Source organism: Penaeus monodon, chromosome 14 (genome assembly GCF_015228065.2).
Source record: "Penaeus monodon isolate SGIC_2016 chromosome 14, NSTDA_Pmon_1, whole genome shotgun sequence".
NCBI classification, from domain to species: Eukaryota; Metazoa; Arthropoda; class Malacostraca; order Decapoda; family Penaeidae; genus Penaeus; species Penaeus monodon.
Window position 1 is genome coordinate 9,917,387 of NC_051399.1, and position 21,861 is coordinate 9,939,247.

The following is a 21,861-nucleotide window of genomic DNA, read 5'->3' on the forward strand; positions in this document are numbered from 1 at the left end:
GGAAAAGCTGCGCAGGTTATATCCCTCTCACTTCCTTATTCATCATAAATAAACCTCTTCCTTCCCTTCCCTCCCCTTTGGCACTTCCCTCGTCTAGTATAACCTCCCTCCCTTCCCTTCGCTGGAATGAATATCTTCCATCCTACTTCCCTCCCTTGGCGCGAGCCCCTCCCCCTACTTCCCTCCCTTGGCGTATGCCCCTCCCCCTACTTCCCTCCCTTGGCGTGTGCCCCTCCCCCTTACTTCCCTCCTTTAGCATTTATAGCCTTTGATGTATAATCCATGACACTTCCCTCCATTAATTTATACTCCATGACACTTCCCTCCCCTACTTCCCTCCCTTGACATAGGTTCCCCCCTCCCCCTTCAACTTCCGGTATGCGTGGTGGTTTGGACTCCCTCCCCCCCCGTGTATCTTTTGTTTATCTGTAGGAACACGTGCGAACTGTGTGTGTGGCATGCGTGTCCATCGGCAAGCACCTCATTGCGTGAGTGCCTGCGTGCGTGCGTGCGTGTGTATTTGTGTGTGTAAATGAGTGAGTGAGTGAGTGTTCGCGCGCGCATTTGCCTGCATCGGCATGAGTGTTTACTGGAGTATGCGCCTGTATAAAACCATGAATTTAAAATGTCTTTGCCTGTATGCATGTGCACATTGTATAGTTAGCCATGCACCAGCACAGGTACAGAAGGAAGGGGAGGGGAAGGGGAGGGGATAGCCAAACGGAGAGGGGGAGAGGGGGAATCGGAAGGATAAGGGGGGGGGGGGCAGAATTGTAGCACATGTCAGCCGAATTATTTATTTACACAGGCCTTGTGACGACGTGCAATTAACAGCGCTTGAAGTATCGAACAGAGCGGCGGCGGAGGCGTGTGCGCGCCGTTCAGTCACGTATGGGTTGAGAGTGCGTGCGAGCGTGCGTGCGGGAGTGGGAGTGGGAGTGTAAGGGTGAGTGAGAGTGAGAGTGGAAGCGAATAATTATAAATGTAAGTGTTTGTGCGCCCATGCGAGGAAGGGCATTGGGGTGAGAGATGAAGAGGGAAAAAGAAAAAGAGACAGAGAGGGAGAGAAAGGGAGGGAAGGAGTGAGGGAGGGAGGGAGAAGAGAGAAAATAAAGAGAAAGAGAAAAGAGAGAGAGAGAAGACGAGAGAGAGGGAGAGAGTGAGAGAGGGAGGGAGAGAGAGAGATAGGGGGGGGTGGAGAGGGAGAGAGGGAAAGGGGGGGGAAGCATGTAGGCTGCAGAGGGAGATCGATGCCAGTGGCGCCGTGTGGGAGAGTACTCCAAGGGTGGAAGGGAGAGGCAAGACGGGAGGGGGGAGGGAGGGGTGCTATGGAGGGACGGTCGCTGCCACTATCACTCCCCACATGCTACATCCCCTATCCCTGCCCCCTCCCACCCTCCCCACTCCCTATCCCCACCAACCCTCCCACCCACGACCAACGCACAAATGCCCACGCCCATAGCACGCTGACGCCCACAAGTGACGCAAAGCTTGCTCGCTCACGAAGGGGGTTAATTAGGGGGCAAGTGGCATTCCTGTTGATGACGTCATGGCAGTATTTTTGTAACTACAAAACTGAAGCACGAGAGAGAGAAAAGAGAAGGAAAGATAAGTTAGGTAAAAAAAATAATGAAAAAGAGAGCGAAGGAGAGAGAGAGAGATAGAGAGAATGTGAGAGAAAGAGAGAGAGAGAGAGAGAGAGAGAGAGAGAGAGAGAGAGAGAGAGAGAATATGAGAGGAGCGAGGAGAAGAGAGAGAGAGAGAGAGAGACAGAAAAATACGAAAAGAGAAGAAGAGAAAAAGAAAAAAACGAAGCGAAGACGGAAAAAAAAGCAGACATAGGAAAGAAGACTAGAGAAAAACAAATACAAACAAAAAGAGAGAAAAGGAAAAACAAAGAATCGGCCTACCTTCTCCAACTACTTGCCTCCTGCATAATAAATAGACGCAAAAACCTGCCACCACAGCTGCGTCAAACATATGTGAGTGAGAGAGAGAGAGAGAGAGAGAAGAGAGTGAGTGAGAGAGAGAGAGAGAGAGAGAGAGGGAGAGAGAGAGAGAGAGAGAGAGAGAGAGAGAGAGAGAGAGAAGTGGGGACAGAAATTATTGTGTGCCGATGCTACTAATGAGATGTATTCCCTTCTCTTGCCCTCTTCTCATATTCCCTTTCTCTCTCACTCTCACTCTCTCTCACTCACCTCCCCCCTTTCTCCCCCCCTCCCTTTGTCTCTACCCCCTACCCATTCCAATCGACACATTCCCGAATACCGAAGCTACCAGATGCCACTTCCTCTCTCCGGGTCCACAATTAACCGATGACATTGTCTCTCTAAAGTTTGGTCTCCTAGCAACTCAACCCCTTTCTCCCCCCTCCCCATTCCCCTACTCTTTACCTATCCCCTTAACTTTCCCCACTTTCCCCTACCCCAAACCCCTTTCCTCTACCTTATACCCCTTCTCCTACCCCAATCCCTTCCTTCTTCCCCTACCCTTACCCTTCTGCACTTTCCCCTACCCCTCCCCACCTCCCTCTTCTTCCCTCCCCTTCTACCCTCTTCTCTTACCCCCCCCCCCTCCAGCCCACGCTCCGCCGTACGCTCTGTCCTGTTTACAACAATTAAGTCAACAAGCCACTGTACTTCAAGTGGGTTATTGGGCTCCCATTGCGCCGGCTTATTCAGCTGTCTGCATGTGATTATAATGGCGCTTTTATGGACTATGCACATTCAGGAACAGGCGCGCAGGCGGGGCACACGCACGTACGCACCCACATACATACATACATACACATGCACACATTCACATTTCTATTGTCGTATTTGTTCCATTTTCGTTGCTGATTTCTTTATTTGCCTAAAATTGTATTTTTTACTTCTTTCTTTCCCTTTTTCGTGTTTCTTTTTCTCACTCTGTTCTCTCTCTTACTGTTTCATAATCTCGTTTTCTTCCTTTTCTTGTTTTTCCTTCTCTGTTATTTCCCTCTCTTTCTTTCTCATTCTCCCTCACTTTCCTCTCATTGGTTCCCTTTTCATTTCCTTTTCTATCATTCCTGTTTCTCCTCCTATCTCCTCTCATGTCACTCCATTCTCTTCATATTTCCTTCTCACCGGCTCCTTTCCCTCTGCCTCTTCTCCTCTGCCTCTCTCGCTCCCCTCTTTCCTATTTCCCCTTTACCCTCCTTCCCCCCTTCGTTATCTTCTCCATACCCTCCCTCTCATACCTTGTCCCCAACCTTAAAATTCCCCCGGGTATGTCCATCCCCCCCCAACTATGCCCCCCTCTGTCCCTCACCCTTTTCTGACGACCCTGTTAATCCCCCCGCCCCGCCCTTCTCCCCCCCCCCCCCCCGTGCCTCCAATCTGCTACTCCCTTGAGGAAAAAGGGAGAGGGACTGATGAAGGGTTGTTACGGGAAGAGGGGAAAGCAAGGGTACCGTACATCTATGCCAATAGGGGGAAAGGGGGATAAAGGCATGGATAGCAGGGGGAGCGAAAGAAGAGAAAAAGAGAGGGAGAAGAGATTTAGAGGAGAGGATAGAAGGGAAGGGAAGGGAAGGTAGGAAAGGAGAAGAGAAGAGAGAATGAGAGAGAGAGAGAGAGAGAGAGAGAGAGAGAGAGAGAGAGAGAGAGAGGAGAGAGAGAGAGAGAGAGAGAGAGAGGAGAGAGAGAGAGAGAGAGAGAGAGAGAGAGAGAGAGAGTGTGTGTGTGTGTGTGTGTGTGTGTGTGTGTGTGTGTGTGTGTGTGTGTGTGTGTGTGTGTGTGTGTGTGTGTGGTTGGTTGCGCGCGCGCGCGTGGAGAATGCGGGTGCCAGAAAAAAAATGAAGACAAAAAAGGCAAACAAGATGACGCAGGCCGGGCCATAACACAACACGCACAAACACTTTGCTCCATATAACGACCACTTCCCAAATCGTTCCCCTCCCCCCTACCTTCCCCTCCTCCTCCCCCACCCAGCCAATAACAGCACAACATCACGACCGTTCGCCTGTTAACGGTTTCATTAACGACCGCCCGCCGGCCACATGGTTAAGCAGAGGTTACACACATATGGCTTATGACGGCGGCGGCCCCCCCTCCCCTCCCTCTTCGAGACGATCTCAATTACCCGATATTACGCGACATCGACATACCGACGCTAGAATCGCGATGGGCGGTTGCAGGCGCCGAGGATAAGGGTTCTGGAACATTCCGCTGTGACCGTTATCCCTCCGGAGCGCTTTTAATTACACGGAGGGAAATCGCGAGAACTTTGTGCGAATGGCGAAAATGGTGCCTTCTGTTCGCGCCGTTTGCGAAGTTTTTGTTTTCACTTTTCATTTATTAGTACTATCACTGTTGTCGTTTTCGCCGTCGACCTCCGAGACTTTCAAGATTACTGAGAGGTTCCTTATAAAAGCTAATTTCCTTATAAAAGCTAATTTCTATCTTTTTTTTCTGACAAATGTGATCTGTACTACCAATTTACTAACCAAGTCCATGATTTTGTACCTTTTATTTTTTCCCATACAATCACTTTAAAACCAAAACTTGTACGAAAGCTTCCGTTATCGCAATAAACGCTACACTGCACATTTCCCTCCTTTCCGATATACAAACTAACCCTTCCCTCTATCCTCGCGAAAAATAACAGCCTTCAAGTTCTCAGAAATATTTACCTGAATTCGTCACGGCTCTAACAGCTGACTGACTATCAATTCCGATGATATGCGTTACTATGACAACTGCGGTAACATCGACACGTACCTGTGGACAAAGAAAAAATGGACGTTAGTGTTTATAGAGGTAATGCATCATGTAATGCATTCAAAGGCTACATTTGTAAGTAATGATACTAAGAATAATAGTAATGGTGGTTATAATAGCGATGATAATAATGATGATGATGATAATAACAAGAGGATAAACAGATAAATAATGTATCTACGCTGATTTTGGATATGATTAGTTTTATCATCAGTTGATAACACTGCCACAAACAAATTTTATATCAGATAACATTCCAGTCAAACATACAGTCTATACAACGTAAAGGACACGAAAATAGCGAAGTCTACCCTAATCTAACCGACTCTCAAATGTCGCGCGAAGCAAAACACAAATGCAAAGGTCAATAGAGGTTAAGAGAGGTCAGACCTCAGATGACAAGGGGGAGGGGGAGAAGAGGAGGAAGGAGGACGAAGCAACTGAATGAGTAAGCGCATAAAAAGGAGCTGACCAACCGTTCTCGAGCAAGGAGGAAGGAAAAACAACTCGTGATCAGCTGTTTTTTTTCGGCGCGTCACACGAACACACAGCGTGCCACTTTAGTCCTTCTGCTCCCACAGCCAAGGGCTGAGAATCCCATGAGGTTGTCCCGAGAGCGATGGCCCGCTCACTGAACGTATGTCCATCGCCCAATTAACAAACCAATACGAAACGGGGGCGAGAAAAAATTGTTTTGATTACGTTGTTAACCGATACTGACGGCGCGCACATGTATGCAGCATACACACATACTTGATCAAGATGAGAGAAAACAAAGTCAAAAAATTGACAAAAATCGAACATATCGCGAGCGATTCTCCGTAGAGAACGACGGATGGCACTTTAGCTCCGCCCCCCACGTTCTCCAAAAGTTCCGAGGCTTTTAAAAGAAGCCTGCACCCGCTCAAGCCCTCGGAGGCCGCCGCTATATCAAACTCTCTTTCCTATAAGCGTAACACACGGAACTCGCTCCCGGAGTCATTGCTCGCAGCGGGCGAGGCGCGAGGCATGCTCCGGCATACATTACGGGGCCACACGGCGCGGCGGCTCGTGATACGGCCAATGGAGGAGCTTATTTACAGGCCTCAGCGTCCTTGGCGTCTGCGAAACATCTTCACGCCCGCGCTGATCGACGCGCGGCTTAGGGGGGCGGCCGTCGCCATCCTCTTCACGCCCGCCAAACAAGAGGTCAGCAGTCGCCATGCCGGCCGCTGCCTCCGTCGTTTTCATGGTGCACATCAACTGTGTTCGTGCGCGTACGTGCGTGTGTTCGCGCACGTGTTTTCCACAGTTAGAGTTGTCTCCACAACTACTTTACGACTGAGCAAATGGCCTAAAAGAAAGCGTCTCCAGGAAGTGCCACTACGAATTAGGAGGTGCAAGAAGCCTCTTTCAGCCGGCACGTCTTACTCCAGACCAGCATTGCAAACGAGAGCGAACCAACAAAGCCAAACAAGTCATCATGACTATCAAAAAGTCCATCACTGAGCATGCACAGCTCATGCATACATGCACATCCGCTACGATGACCCAAGTCATGAATAGAAACTGCGCGAGACTGAGAACCCTCGCACAGGCTAATATGCCACTGACAAGAACATGACACAGGGCGACAAGGCGAGTCATGCTGGCTTCATTTCACGCTCAAAAGACGCGGTTGGCAATTGAACCGCCTCTGCCACCCTTGCTCCTCCTCGGAGATACGTTGAAGCACGGATACATAAAGGGGCAGGGAAGGTGGGAAGGAAGGAAGAAAGATTGGAGGAGAGAGAGAGAGAGAGAGAGAGAGAGAGAGAGAGAGAGAGAGAGAGAGAGAGAGAGAGAGAGAGAGAGAGAGAGAGAAGGAACATAGAAAACAAGAGAGAGAGAGGGAGAGAGAGAAGGAACATAGAAAAAACAAGAGAAAGAATGGCTACCCTGCACACACACACACATCCCATCCCCAGCAGGACAACCACCAAGAATGCAAAATCCGCAACATGCAACATGTGGCCACCCGGACATTGCTGCACACATAAACATGCACGCCCCGGGTTTGCAAAGGGCCCGGCGGAGGAGGTGGGGGAAGGGCGCGGGTAGGTAACGCACGCGATACGTTAGGAAGCGATGCAGCGAAATGTGCAAAGTGGCCAATATTCGGTGCAATAAAGGCAGGAAACGGAGTCAAAGGAAACGGGATAGGAACAAAGATAAGATGTGTTATGAATGAATAAAAATAAATATAATATATATATATTTTTTTTTTTTTTTTTTTTTGGGGGGTGGGGGAGAAAGAGGAGGAGGGAAGGAACAGGAAGGTGGGGAAGGATGTAAAATACGAGGAAAGAGGTGGGGGGGAAAGAGGAGGGGAGGAGGAAAGGGAGAAAGGAAGAGGTAAAGGGAGAAGAAAGCAAATGGGATGAAGGGGAGGAAGAAAGCAAGAAAGGAGAAAGAGTAGGGAGAAGAATGCAACACGAAGAAGGGGAGATGGGAGAAGGAGTCAATTGATCTCCAAGCAACTCTGGCGGACGAATAGGTTAATTGCAAACAGTACCCTCGCCAATAGAGTAATTAGCGCGCACTAATGAAACAAGGGAAGATAATGAGTAAACAGGGAGAGCTTAAAGACGAGGGATAAGTGAAGTGGAGAATATAAGAGAGAGAGAGAGAGAGAGAGAGAGAGAGAGAGAGAGAGAGAGAGAGAGAGAGAGAGAGAGAGAGAGAGAGAGAGAGAGAGAGAGAGAGAGAGAGAGTGTGTGTGTGTGTGTGTGTGTGTGTGTGTGTGTGTGTGTGTGTGTGTGTGTGTGTGTGTGTGTGTGTGTGTGCGTGCGTGCGCGCGCGCCTAAATTACACTGACAGTAAAAAAAATGTTTACGAAGTAGGAAGACTAAAGAGAATTGATGAAAGCTGTTCAAGGGTGAACAGTAAGGATAAAAAATGCTAAACGGATAAAAATGACGAATGTGGAATGAACTGAATTAATGAGGTGAGGGAGGGGGGAGCGAGAATGAGGACAAGGAAGGGGAAGGAAGAAGGTAGGACACGGGAGAGAGAGGAAAATGGAGGGGAGGAAAGGGAGGGAGAAAAAGTGGAGGGAGGGTGGAAGAAATGAAGGGGGCCGGGAAGGGGGAAGGAAGACAGGGAAGGGGAGGGAGGGAGGGAGGGAGGGAGGGAGGGAGGGAGAGGGAGGGAGGGAGGGAGGAAGGCAGGGAAGGGAAAGCAAGGGAGAAGGAGAGAAAAGAACATGCGAGAGAGGAAATGCAGAATGGAAGTAGACAGAAACACAATGTAAGCAATCAAACAGACACATACATAAAAAAAAAACATTTAAAGAAAGAAAGAAAAAAAAAAAAACGAAAACCAGAGAAAGGGACAAATAAAAGTGAACAATTAAATGATAACAATAATAACTACATCCCAAGCTCACACGACAGGATACCGTGCCGAGGGCCCTCCAAACCCACGGATCGAACGAGAGAGAGAGGGCGCGAGAGAGAGAGAGAGGCCGCGAGGGAGAGAGAGAGGACGCGAGGGAGAGAGAGAGGACGCGAGGGAGAGAGAGAGAGGACGCGAGGGAGAGAGAGAGGACGCGAGGGAGAGAGAGAGGACGCGAGGGAGAGAGAGAGAGCGCGAGGGAGAGAGAGAGAGAGAGGGGAGAGAGAAAGAGAGCGCGAGGGAGAGAGGGAAGCGAGGGAGAGGAAGAGAGGGAGAAGGGCGCGAGAGGAGATAGAGGTGGGAGGGAGAGGAGGAGGCGAGGAGAGGGGAGCGAGGGAACGGAAGGTGAGCGAAGGACGGAACTGGAAAGCGGGGAAGGTTAGGGGAAAAGGGGCATACGGAAGGTACAGAGCGTGTGGGGGTATAGGAGGAAGAAGGAGGAAGGGTAAGTTGAGGAAGGGAGATAAGGAGAATTGGGAGAGGGTAAGGAGAGATAGAACAAGAGCATAGGGAGACGAAAGGAGAACAGGGAATAAGAGGAAAGAAAAGGGTAACAGAAATGAGGAGTGCGAAGCGAGGAAGAGGAAGGGAAGGGATAGGAAACGAAGATAGGAGACGAAAAGGAAAGGAAAAGAGACAAAAGTAAAAATGCGTGGATAGCCGTTGAGGGAAGGAGACGGCGAGGCGTGGGATATACCGTATGTGAGGAAGATCAATTTTAAGAACCCCTACATATTTATTTTTTTACCTTCTGCGATTATTAGCAATTTGCCATAATCTATCACAACACCACCAGTACAAACACATAATCTTTAAAGACCCCACACACCTGCTCGCAACACCCCCCTCGGTAAGAACGAAAGAGTAGACACACATTGCCTACTCATCACCACACAAAACCACCAAGCCTCACACCATAATCACCATTACAATTCCCCTTTTAACCAACCCATAAGAACATCCCTCCGTCACACAGCCCGCCCACGACACCAACTGATGGAGGCGGGGAAGGGAAGGGAAATCATCGTCTGTACTTTCACTCCCATTTTAAAAAATACCAACCCCATCCCTACCCCCCCCCTTTCTTAATCTTTCTAAATACTATTAACATGATATCATCTGTAATATATACAAATCAGGCACGCCAAGACATAATCGCGTTATTGTCGCGAAATAAAATCTGCTCCTGCCACCTGTCTCCAGCACACGATACGCCACGCCTACACAAACAACAAAACAAACACAACAACAACACACACACAATAATAAACAAAGAAGACAAAATAATTATATATTATATATATATATATAACAGATAAGTCAGGATCTACTTGACTCCAAGATGGCATCATCGCTTTTCCGTCTTCGAAACTAATACTTCTGTCCTTTCACTGACGTTTTCTTACCTTCCTCCCCAGTCACTTTTCTAGGATTTTATTCTTCCTTCCTCGGGATTTTTCTTGATCCTATCACAAATAACAACTCAAAAGGCAAACCCACAGGACAGAGCAAGGTCGAGGCACTGACAAAGGTAAACAAACCAAGAGGGAGGGACAAGGAGAATGGCCGGCGGCACTGGCACTCCATCCACACTCCCTAGGACCACCGTGAGGGCCGCGGGGCGTGGAGGAGAGGTGCCAACCCGCTCGTGATGGGAAGGACAATGGCGGTCGTGTTGGGGGAGGGAGATAAACCATCACATCCTGATGCCACCACACAGGCACTCCATTGACCTGCGCCCACTCACGCTAGCGCCAGCGAGGAGATGGAGGAGGGAGAAGAAGGAGGAGATGGGAGGAGGAGAGGGAGAGGGAGAGGGGGAGAGAGGGAGAGGGAGAGGAGAGAGAGAGGAGAGAGAGAGAGAGAGAGAGAGAGAGAGAGAGAGAGAGAGAGAGAGAGAGAGAGAGAGAGAGAGAGAGAGAGAGAGAGAGAGAGAGAGAGAAACTCGTGATATCACAACACCGTGATCACAACTCCTTCGGCCGCCAAGCCTGGTGTCAAGGAAATGCAAAATTCGGTATTTCCCATCCCTCACCCCCGACCACTTTCCATAAAAGTTTCCGCCGTCATTACCCCCCCCCCTCCCCTAATATCCCTTTCCATCCCCCCTCCCTCTCTCATTACATCCCTCCCCCTTTACCCCATTCAATATTCTATCCCCCCTTCCCTTCGTTATTACCCCCTTTTTTCGCATCGTATTTTTATCATACCGGTATCTCTCTGCACATTACCGTTATCAGAGTTGGGGCTTCCTCCATGCACGCACGCGCAGAAAACTCCCTCTTCTCCCCTATCTCCCTCTCCTCTCTCCTCTCCTGTTCTCTATTCCTCCTTTCCCTTTCTTTCCCTCTCTCTCCTCACTATTCTTCTTTTACCATCTCTTTCCTCCTCTCTCCTCTCTCTCTCTCTCTCTCTCTCTCTCTCTCTCTCTCTCTCTCTCTCTCTCTCTCTCTCTCTTTCGCTCATGAATGGCGTCCTTCTCATATTTCTTTACTCTCATTCACTTTCCCCTCCTTACATAACCCTTTCATCACCTGGGTTTACTTAATTACTCACCCCCCCCCCCGTTTCGTTTTACGCAGCTGCGCGCTATCTCCCACCATTCCTTTCTTTCCCTGCTTTTTTAGATTCCCTTTTACTTTTTTTTACCCCCCCCCCCGAGATAAGAGATAAGAGAAATCCCGTCGGGGGAGATATAAAGCTAATATCGTAATGCCGGGGAGGGGAGTGGGGGTCCAATGCTGGAGTGGTGAGGCATTCTCTGTCTCTCTTTCTCTCTCTCTTTCCGTCTCTGTCTCTGTCTCTCTTTCCTTCTCTTTTTTTCCTCTTTCTCTATTTTTTTCTCTCTGTCTCTCTCTCTCTCCCCAATTTGTCTCTCTTTTTCTTTCTCACTCTCACTCTCCCTCCCTCCCTCTCCCTGTCTCTGTCTTGATCTCTTCCACCCTCTTTCTCTTAAACCATTTCCTATCCCCTTTCTCCCATTCTCTCTCTATATGCAGCACAACATATGCAAATCATCCTCTACAATCAAGAGGTTATTACGTCTTAATCTTTTCCCTCTCCTCATCTCATCAATCTCCTCCCCTTCCTATCTTCCCTTTCTTATTGTCCAACTCCCTTTAAAGCACTTCCTTTCGGCCTCTCTCCCTCTTCCCCGTTCGTTTCTAATACTCCCATGCTTCTCTTTTTCGTGACATTTATCTATCTTCGCTTTCTAGATCCTCCTCTTTATAACTTATCTTAAGACAGAGCATCCCACACAAACAAGAAACGCAAAATTCAAACAAACAACCGCACAAACACACAAACAAGCAAAAAAACTCCCTCTCTACCCCTCTCCCTGGAGGTTTATAAAGAGGCACTGGACATAACCTATCCTAACCTAGCACACAGAGCTGGCACTCTCAAGCCAACAGCCCAATAAGTTGGCACCCTGAGCAGATATCCTCAGATGGCACCCTAATAAACTGACACCCTGAAATGATACTCCAAAAAGCCAGCGCCCTAATATGGCACCCTAATAACCCGACACGCTGAAATGGCACCCTTAAAAAAGAAACAGGCCCTCTCAAATGGCACGCTGAAATGGCACCTTAAAAAAGCTAGCACCCTGACCCGCGGAGCACGGGCGGAGGCGGGCGAGCAAAGGGCGAGCGAGTGGCATCGAAGGGCCAGTGCCACGTCGGCGGGGAAATTGCAGGGGAAAGAAAACTTCTTCGAGTTGATTAACCTTTCAGGGCGCTAGACGGGGGCCGAGGACGTCGATTTCTTCGCTCCTTTCCAACAATAACACCCTCGGGATCCCCGGCTTTATTACGTTTCTCTGCCAGGCGATTTGGCTTTCTTTCTTTCCTTCCCTCTCTCTCTCGTAAGTCTGTGTCTGTGTCTATTTCTGTCTGTGTCTGTCGGTCTATTTCTGTCTGTGTCTGTCGGTCTATTTGTCTGTCTGTGTCTGTCGGTCTATTTGTCTGTCTGTGTCTGTCGGTCTATTTGTCTGTCTGTGTCTGTCGGTCTATTTGTCTGTCTGTGTCAGTCTATTTGTCTGTCTGTGTCAGTCTATTTGTCTGTCTGTGTCAGTCTATTTGTCTGTCTGTCTCAGTCTATTTGTCTGTCTGTCTCAGTCTATTTGTCTGTCTGTCTCAGTCTATTTGTCTGTCTGTCTCAGTCTATTTGTCTGTCTGTCTGTCTGTCTGTCTGCCTGTCTGTTCACCCATTCGCCTTTCTGTCGATCTGCATGTCTTTCTGCGTTTCTGTAAGTCTGTATGTTTGTCCGCCTCCTTATTCCCCTCTCGCCTATTCACTGAAGCGCAACCTGGACGCAAAAAGACAAAAGAGGAGGATGACTCAACCTCATCAACTTATCCCTTTAGCGCAAGGAGGAGGAGGAAAAGGAGGAGATAGAGGAGGAGGAGGAAAAGGAGGAGAAAGAGGAAGAGGAGGAGGAGGAGGAGAAAAGAGGAGGAGGAGGAGGAGGAGAAAGATGAGGAGGAGGAGGAGGAGAAAGATGAGGAGGAGGAGGAGGAGGAGGAGAAAGAGGAGGAGGAGGAGGAGAAAGAGGAGGAGGAGGAGGAGGAGGACAAAGAGGAGGAGGAGGAGAAAGAGGAGGAGGAGGAGGAGGAGGAGGAGAAAGAGAAGAGGAGGAGGAGGAGGAGAAAGAGGAGGAGGAGGAGGAGGAGGAGGAGGAGGAGGAGGAGGAGGAGGAGGAGGAGGAGGAAGAAGATTAGGAGAAGGAGGAGGCTTAGGAGGAGGAAGAAGATGCGGAGGTGGAGGAGAAATGGTGGTAGAGGAAGAGATGGTGGTGGTGGGTGGTGGTGAAGGTGGGGGAGAGGTAAGGAAATACGAAAAAAAGGGGTGGCAAGGGGAGAAACAAGAGAAGAACGACGAAAAAAAATGGCGGTGAAAGAGTAGGGGGAGAAAACAAAAGAAAAAAGGCGGCAAGGTCGATATGACAGGAAAAAGAAGAAGGAAGGGGAGAGGAGGGAAGGAAGGGTAGGGAGGGGAGGGGAGAGGAGGGGAGGGAAGGGGAGGGGAGGCTAGAGAAGGGGAATTGAGAAGAGAAGAGGAGGGTAGGCTAGAGAAGGGGAGGGTAGGCTAGAGAAGGGGAGGAGAGGGGAGAGAAGGTGAAGGCGGGAGGCGAGTACGCAACCGCAAGCAGGATGCAAGCAAGCATCACTTCCCTTCCGCGGGGGCACCACTAGGTCTTCCAGGACAGTGTGGGAAATATAAGCGGGCTTCGGGGGAGGAAGGAAGGGAGGAAGGACGGGGGAGGGATAGAGAAGGGAGAAAGAAGGGAGGAGAAGGGGAGGAAAAGAAGGGAGAGGGAAAAGGGAGAGGGAGAGAAGAGATGGGGAAGGAAGAGGGGGAGAAGGGAGAGGGAGAGAAGAGAGATGGGGAAGGAAGAGGGGGAGAAGGGGAGGGAGGGAGAGGGGTCAAAAGAGAGAGGTAATCCTTTCGGAAGAGAGAAAGGGTAAGGAGGTAGGAGCGTGGGTGGGGTAGAGGGGGAGGCGTGAGTATAGAGGGAGGGAGGAGGAGGAGCAGAGGGAGGAAAAGAAAATAAGAGAAGAGAGAGAGATGGAAATAAGGAAGAAGCAAAGGAGTAAAAAAAAAAGAGATAGAGAGAGACCAGCAATAAGCAATTTCACCCTGCAACTTTACTCTTTGGATATATATATTCATTCCCCAAATCTTCCTGTTCCCAATTCACTAATTCTCGCCAAAAAAAAAAGAGACAAACGTAATATACAAAAGCCTAAACCGCCCACCAACGCTAATAAAACATAGACCTCCCCTCCCCTACCCCCCCCCCCAATAAAGAAATCAAAACAAAAGGAAAAGAGTTAAAAAAAAAGAAAAGTTTATCCTGCAGCATCCGTGATCTGAACCGGCCATTCATCACTCTCCCGACCGCCGGATATCAATTTTCCTTTTCCGAAGTTCCTAATACCCTCCCACTTAAGACTCGCCGAAGAAAAAGGGGAAAGGAGAGAAAAAGAAAAGAAGGTTCTCCTGACTTCGTCCGCCTTTTTCTGAGATTTTCGTACGAGGAGAAGGAGGAAGGGGAAGAAAAAGAGAAGGAGAAGGAGGAGAAGGGGAAAAAGGAGAATGGCGAGGAGACGAGAGAGGGGAAGGATGGCGAGGAGGAGGGAGAAGGGGAGGAGGAGGGGGCGGGGAGAAGGGGGGAGAAGAAGAAGAAGATGAAGAAGAAGAAGATGATGAAGAAGAAGATGAAGAAGAAGATGATGAAGAAGATGATGAAGAAGAAGATGAAGATGAAGAAGAAGAAGATGATGAAGAAAGGGAAAAGGAGGAAAAGAAGGAAAAAAAGAGGAGGAGGGGGGATAAGAAGAAGGAAGGGAGGAGGAGAACGAGAGAACGGATTCTCTTCCCTTCCTCCCTTTCCCTTCAACCAAATGTCTCCCTTCCACCCCCCCCCCCATCATATGATAACGCAGGCATAATAAGAAATCAGAAAGAATAATGTCGATGGTTACGCCCGAGGAATTCAAAAGAAAGAGAACGAAACGAAAAGAAAGATCCAGAGTGAGAGAAAGGGAGCGACAGAGCGTGGGTGAAAGAAAGAAAGAAAGAAAAAAGAGAAAGAAGGAGAGCGTGAATGAAAGATAAAGAGAAAAACAGATGGATAAATACAGATAGAGAGGGAGAGAGAGAAAGCGAAGAGAGATGAAAGACGAGAGAGAGGCGGGCACGCGACAAGGGGGGATGTTAATAACGCGATCTTTATTAAGCTGTAGATCTCCCCCTAAATGGGACACGAGAGGACGACGTACCTAAACCCGTGCAGGAATTTAGCCTCATGGGGCTGGGGGGAGGGGGGGGGTAGGAGAAGGAGAACTAGGGGTAGCGGGGGAAGAATTGGGGGGTAGCGGGGGAAGAATTGGGGGGTAGCGGGGGAAGAATATGGGGGTAGCGGGGGAAGAATTGGGGAGTAGCGAGGAAAGGAACTAGGGGGTAAAGGGAAAGAACAGGGGAGGGCAGGGGAATAGAAATGGGGCGTAGAGAAGATGGAAATAGGGGTGGGGGGGGGGGGGAGAAGGCGGGGATAAGCGCATGAACACCGAGAAGGAGGAGTTGAGATCAAGAACATGAGGGGGGGGGGGGGCGAGGATGAATGCCAAGGTGGAGGGGGTTGAAAACAAGAACAAAGAGGGAACAGAGTACGTCTTTGAGGTGGTGTGAGGGTTGAATACATTAACAAGGAGGGGGTAAGAGATACAAAATGGGAGGAAGGTGGGACAGGGAAGGAGAGTAAGAACAGCGGAGAGAGAGAAGAGGAAGAACAGAGGAGACACGAGGCGGGAGTAGGAGAGCAGAGGAGAGGAGAGGGGGGGGGGGTCGCCCGTGGAATACTCGGCTCTTAACAGTAACGAGTCTTTTAGCGTTATTAAGGAAAGAGTCTAATAACAACAGTTTTTTTTCTAAAGGTTAAAGGTGTGTAGACTAGAAACGTCTTTGGATTTGAGCGTTCGTCGCCTGATACTGTAGCGAGGTTTCGTTTCACAAAAGAGCAGGAAAGGGGAAGAGGAAGATGGAGGGGGGAAAGAGGAAGAGAGAGGATGTGAGAGGAAGAGAGATAGAAGAGAAAGAAAAGAGAAAGAGAAAGAGAAAGAGAGAGAAAATGAAAGAGAAAGAAAGAGAGAAAGAGAAAGAGAGAAAGAGAGAGAGAGAGAGAGAGAGAGAGAGAGAGAGAGAGAGAGAGAGAGAGAGAGAGAGAGAGAGAGAGAGAGAGAGAGAGAGAGAGAGAGAGAGGTTAGATACAGAGTTAGGGAGGCAGAATGAGTAGGATGGGAGGGACGTCTGCCATGGCTAGTCATAGTCCCAACCATCCTCCTCCACGCTGAACCAGACGGCGATGGTCCCTCCTCCTTCCCCACCACTCCCCCATAAACCCCTCCCAACCTCCCTCCCCAACCCCATTTCCATTCCTAGACAAGAAGAGCGGCGGCCATGCAAAGAATATGAGGTCCTTCCCCTCTTAGGAGATATACAGCCATCCCCTCTTTGGTTCGTTTATGAGATGACCTCTGCCTCATGGACGGAGGTGCCGTTCGCCCTTATGAGGGAGGAGGGAATGTTTGCCACGGACGGACGAAGGGGGGGGAGGAGGGAAGGAGGGAGAAGGGGAGGGAAGGAAGGAGGGACAAGGGGAGGGAAGGAGGGAGAAGGGAGGAAGCAATGTAGAAGGGAGAGGGGAGGATGCCGGTCCGCTTTAAAAATATCGCTAGTCTATGAATCGATCGTAAATACAGTTAAGGAGATGCTCGCTCACAGTGAATAGTCAAGGGCAGAATTTTTTTTTTTTTTCTTTTTCTTTTTTGAGAGGGAAGAGAGTAGAGGTGGGGGTGGAGGTGGTATGTCTATAAATAAAAGCTAATATACAAAGGCAAGAAAGGGGGGGGAAACCTACCAGAGTGGGTAAAAAATATGACATGATGTTTATGAATACGATGGTAAAGATGATGATGATGATGGTAAAGATAACATGATGATGGTAAAGATAAGATAAGATAAGATAAGATATGATGATGATGATGGGTGGTGGTGGTGATGGGGATGATGGTGATGATGATGGTGGTGGTGGGGATGTGGTGGTGGTGTTGAATACGATGATAGAGATGGCACGACGGCGAGGAAGGCGACGATAGCAATGATGAGAGCCCCGAGAACGAAAAGGGGGAAGATCACCTTGGAAAGGAGTGAGACTGCGTCCGTACTAGAGGGTCGGCCCGAATCGATATCCCGGAGAAAGGCAGCGCCTCTAATAACAATCTAGGGCAAGGAACCCCTTTTATCCCTCCTCAAGAGACCGGCACTTGACCCAACCTACCTGCCGCCCACCCTCTGCCCACCCACCGACCACCCATCGCCCATCCGCTTTCTTGTAGGGCGCCCACCCACTGCTTAACGTACATCCGTCCCTCATGCACGCCCACCACCCGCGGCCCATCTACCTTTCTGCACGATCGGCAAATATACAACGTACCGCCACGCCCACCTACCCATACCCATTGCCCATTCACCCCTGCACGCCCTCTTCACGCCTAAGTGCTTCCAAGTAGCCTAAACCCACCCTATGCCCACCGCCCATTCGCCTTCTCTTTGCCCAACTTCAAGCCACATTCTTCCACGCAACGCCCACCGAACACCCAGCCAACCCAGCCTCCGCCCACCGCCCACTCATCAATTGCAATTCAACAACGGAACGAGACATTCTACAATCACAGGCCTTTCCCAAAAGGCTGTAAGCTACATAAATCCCTCTAAAAAAAATACATTATCTACAAAATAAGCAAAAACAACAGTATTAACAATAACAACAAACAAAAAGGCAATCTCCGACCTAGAAAACCGACCGCCTGCGTATGCAATCTCCTTCTTTTCCCGATCCCGACCCCACGGTTTGCTCGCAAGACCCGATATCTGGGCGCTGGAAGAGGGAGGGAGGGAGGGAGGGAGGGAGGGAGGGAGGGAGGGAGGAGGCGGGGAAGGAGAGAGGGGAGCAATAAAAGCTTCCGAAACATTCTCCGAACCGACAATTTCCTCCGGTTTGCGGGGCGAAAACACGAGCGAATCCTTAAGGAACTCGAGTTTCTGCCCCTGTTACTACCGTATCGTTTTCTTTTTTTCTTTTTTGGTCTCTCTCTCATGTCAAATCTTTAAGGATCACTGTTTTTATATTATCGTTTTTTTTTTCTTCTACTTCTACTTCTTCTACTCATTCTTCTTCTTCCTTTTCTTCACGAAGGAATCCTCATAGGATTCTAGCATATCATGAATACATAACAGTAATGATAATAAAAATAAAATAAATAAATAAATAAATAAAAATCATAACAACGAAAGGGAGGAAATACACAAACCACCGACTCCCAAAAATTATTCAACCGCTGACCTCCTCTGACCCCCTCTCCTCCTCCTCCTCTCGCCCCCCCCCCCCACCCCCACCGACTGCGGTTATTAGGAGAGAGAAGAAAGCAAGGCAAAGAAAGCAAGCAAACAAGCGCGGGAGGCAACAAGACGAGCAGATCGAGCTGAGGAGAGACTTGAGGCTTGTTTACAGAGCGAATTATGGCGAACTTAATTGATTTCTGAGAAGCCCATTCCCCGCCTCCTCCCCTTTCTTCTTCTTCTTCTTCTTCTTCTTCTTCTCTTCTTCTTCTTCTTCTTCTTCTTCTTCTTCTACTTCTTCTTCTTCTCTTCTTCTTTCTTCTTTCTTCTTCTTCTCTTTCTCCTTCCTCACTCTCATTTTCCTTCTCCTTCTCTTCTGCCTATACTTCCTTTCCTCTCTCCCTTTCACCCTCCTTCCTCTCTCCCCTCTTCTCCAAATTCCAATTTCTTGGTGCTACGTGTCACTGAAGGAAGAAAACGCGAATAAGAGGAAAAAGAAGAGGGAGAGGGAGAGGGAGAGGGAGAGGAAGAGGAAGAGGAAGAGGAGGAGACGAAGAAGAAGAAGAAGAGAAGAAGAACAAATAACAGAAAAAAAAACGAAGCTGGCGGGGGAGGGGAGAAAACGCATTAACAACTCCTTAATTAAAGCCTGTTTGCAAGACACGGCGGCAGCACAAAGGCCACATTAAAAGAGCCAAACACCAAGCCTCCTGCCAAACGCCTATTGACACTGTGCCACCAATTACTGCGCAACAAGGAGATCGTAAACATTTATCATCGCGGGACGCACAAACTCATTTTTTTTTATTTTTTACTATATTTACTTGTTTATATGTCTATCGATTTGTTTGACCGTTCGATACTGTTTCATTTGCTTTATGTATCGATTCCTCTGTCTATCGACTTGTTTACCCTTTCGTTATTCTTAGTTCCATTCTTTTTTTTATGTATCAATTCATCTATCTATCGATTTGTTTATCCTTTATTTTTTTTTTAAGTTTCATCTCGATTCATTCATCACGAAAATATTTTCTTTGGCGATATCACATTTCGGTAAACTATCTTAAGTGCCATCAATGGAAGCCTAAGATTTGTTTACTTTAGATTTTTCTTTTTTCGCCGCAAGAAAAAAAGGAGGAATATATAAAATAAAAGAATGAGAGAGGGTGGGGAAGGGAGGCGAGGGGAGGGGAGGGGAGGAGGTCGTAACTCAGAAGGGGAGAAGGGGGGAAGGGGGAAGGGGAAAGGGGAAAGGGAGGGCGGAAAGTTCACGGCGTTTGAGGAAACTCGAGATGTCACGAGCTGCTTGTTCCCTGACAGGGAAGGATAGACACGCCTAGGTAGTTCTGGTCACACGAAAAACGTCATTTTGTTGCTTCGAAGGAGAGGAACGGTGGGGGGGGGGAGGCCACGGAGAGGGGGGTACAGGAGAAATAACTTCTTTCAACTGGGTCTGTTTGGACAAACCGTACAAACACAAACACACACACACACACACACACACACACACACACACACACACACACACACACACAATCACTAACCTATAGAAAACTGAACGACCGATGACTTCATCATCTCCCCCCCCCCCTCTCCACCGGCCAGTGCATGCCGATTCACTCTTCTCACAATCGTCATGCAACCCCTCTTTGCTCTCTCCTCTCTCCTCTCATCCATTCCTCATTTCGCCTCTTTTCTCCTCCTACCACAAGAGCCTTCGTGAGCGAGTGCATGCAGCAGAAAAGCCGGTACTAAACCCCCCTTCCCCCCTCCCCCCCCAGGGTCGTCAGGCAACCTACACCGTGAGACACTGTCACGCTGAAGGACACCGAGATTGCACGGCTGTTTTTTCCCTGCAGAGAGGAGTAGAGAGCAGGGTAGTGGTCACGACGGAAAAGGGATTTGTGCTTCGAAGGAGGAGGGAGGTAGGGAGGGGGGGGGGAGGCACGGAAAGAGGGGGGCAGGGAAGTAGGATAATGGGTAGTTGGCAACCGTTAAAAACAAAACAAACATACACATAATACAATCATAACTATAAAAAAAACCCCGATGACTCATACCCCCCATCTCCACCGACTCCGACACCTCCCGTAACCCTCTCTCCCCCCCAACCTCATCGCTCCCCAACACCACAAGAGCCTTCCCGACGGCTGACAGAAAAGCCGGTCTCCAACCCCCCTCCCCACTCCCCCCGGGATCGCTCAGGGCGCATAGACGCGACGGAAAATGAGGACTCGCGTCAGCACCGCATTCGGTGCCCCCTGCAGGGGGCTGGAGTGTTTGACCCTCGTGTCCTTTATTGGGTTCGGTATGTGGGGAGGGAGGGGGGAGGGCAAGGAGGGGGGAGGTAGGGGGGGAGAGGAAAGGGGGAAGGAGGAGGGAGGAGCAGGAGGGAAGAAGAAGGGAGGGAAGAGAGAGGAGGAGGGGAGGGAGAGGAGAGGGAGAGAGAGAGATGGAGGAGGAGTAAGAACTTTAAGTAGAGTAGGAGGAGTATAGAAGTATGATTAGAGAAAGAGAGTGGACGAAAGACGCAGGAGGAGAGGAGCAAGGAGAGTAGGAGGAGGAGGAGGAGGAGGAGGAGGAGAGGAGGGAGGAGGAGGAGGAGGAGGAGGAGGAGGAGGAGGAGTAGGAGGAGGAGTAGGTGTAGGAGGAGGAGTAGGAGGAGGAGGAGGAGTAGGTGTAGGAGTAGGAGTAGGAGGAGGAGGAGAGAAGGAGGAGGAGGAGGAAGAGGAGGAGGAGGAGGAAGAAGAAGAAGAAGCGAGGAAACGGAGAAAGAAGAAGAATGAGAAAATGAGAAAACAGAAAGGGAGGAGAATGAAAAAATGAGAAGAAAAAAAAGAAAACAAAGAAGAAAAGCAGAATGAGAAATATGATAAGAACAAAGCAAGAAAAAAGAATCTTACGCTGTAATGATACAGGGGAGATTGTTCTGCCAATCTCCGTCGATTCTCCCATTTCTTGTCAGTCATCTAACGAATTCTTTAGTGGACTGTAACGGCCACAAGATGGTACTGAGAGTAACTGATAAACAAGGGTAGAAGAGAAACTAAGAAAAATAATAACAATAGCAGAAAAGAAGGAACAGGAGAAGAGGAGGGAATAGGGGTAAGCTTAAGGAGAAAGGGAGGAAGGGAGAAATAAGAAAAAGGAGAGAGGGAAGAGGGGGAAAAGGGAAAGGGGAAAGGAAAGAAGTACGAGGAAAAGGTTACAGGCAATAGGGGAAAGGGGGAGGAGGAAATGGCAAAGAGGAGGAAACAGAGAAGTAGAAATATGAGAGAAAAGAAAGAGGCAAACGTGGAAAGAGAAGAAAGATGTAGCAAGAGAGAAAAAAAGAAAAAAAAAAACGATACGGAGAAAGGAAAAGGCAGACAGAAAGAGAAGCTGAGGAGATAGAAAGACAAGTAACACCCCCCCCACCCCCCCACCCCAGGTACTCTAAACCTCCTCGGCGAGCCAACGAGTCACTCAAAAGCCTCGACTCCTCTCAATGGAACCTCCATTCAGTGACGTGCGTGTGCGTGCGTGCGTGTGTGAGTGTGTGTGAGTGCGTGCGTGCGTGCGTTTGGTGTGTGTGTGTGTGTGTGTGTGTGTGTGTGTGTGTGAGTGAGTGAGTGAGTGAGTGAGTGAGTGAGTGAGTGAGTGAGTGAGTGAGTGAGTGAGTGAGTGAGTGAGTGAGTGAGTGAGTGAGTGAGTGGTGAGTGGTGGTTGGGTGGGTTTTGTTTGAGTGAGTGGGTGAGTGAGTGAATGAGTGCATCTCTCCACCACCTACACACACACTCGTTCAGTCTACTCGCCCGAC

General features: G+C 49.1%; 1 protein-coding gene across 19 annotated transcripts in view; it reads right to left on the reverse strand.

The window, feature by feature from the left end:
* Nucleotides 1-21,861, reverse strand: part of LOC119580860 (fasciclin-2-like) — a 160,854-nt gene that overhangs the window by 113,044 nt on the left and 25,949 nt on the right. Inside the window, exon 1 of one of the 19 annotated variants that reach the window (XM_037929036.1) lies at nt 4,655-4,679. The exons of the other annotated variants lie outside the window; for them this stretch is intronic. The gene's annotated coding sequence lies outside the window, so the exon portion shown is untranslated. Of the gene's footprint in view, nt 1-4,654; nt 4,680-21,861 lie in introns of those variants that run through there. 19 annotated transcript variants of the gene reach the window in all.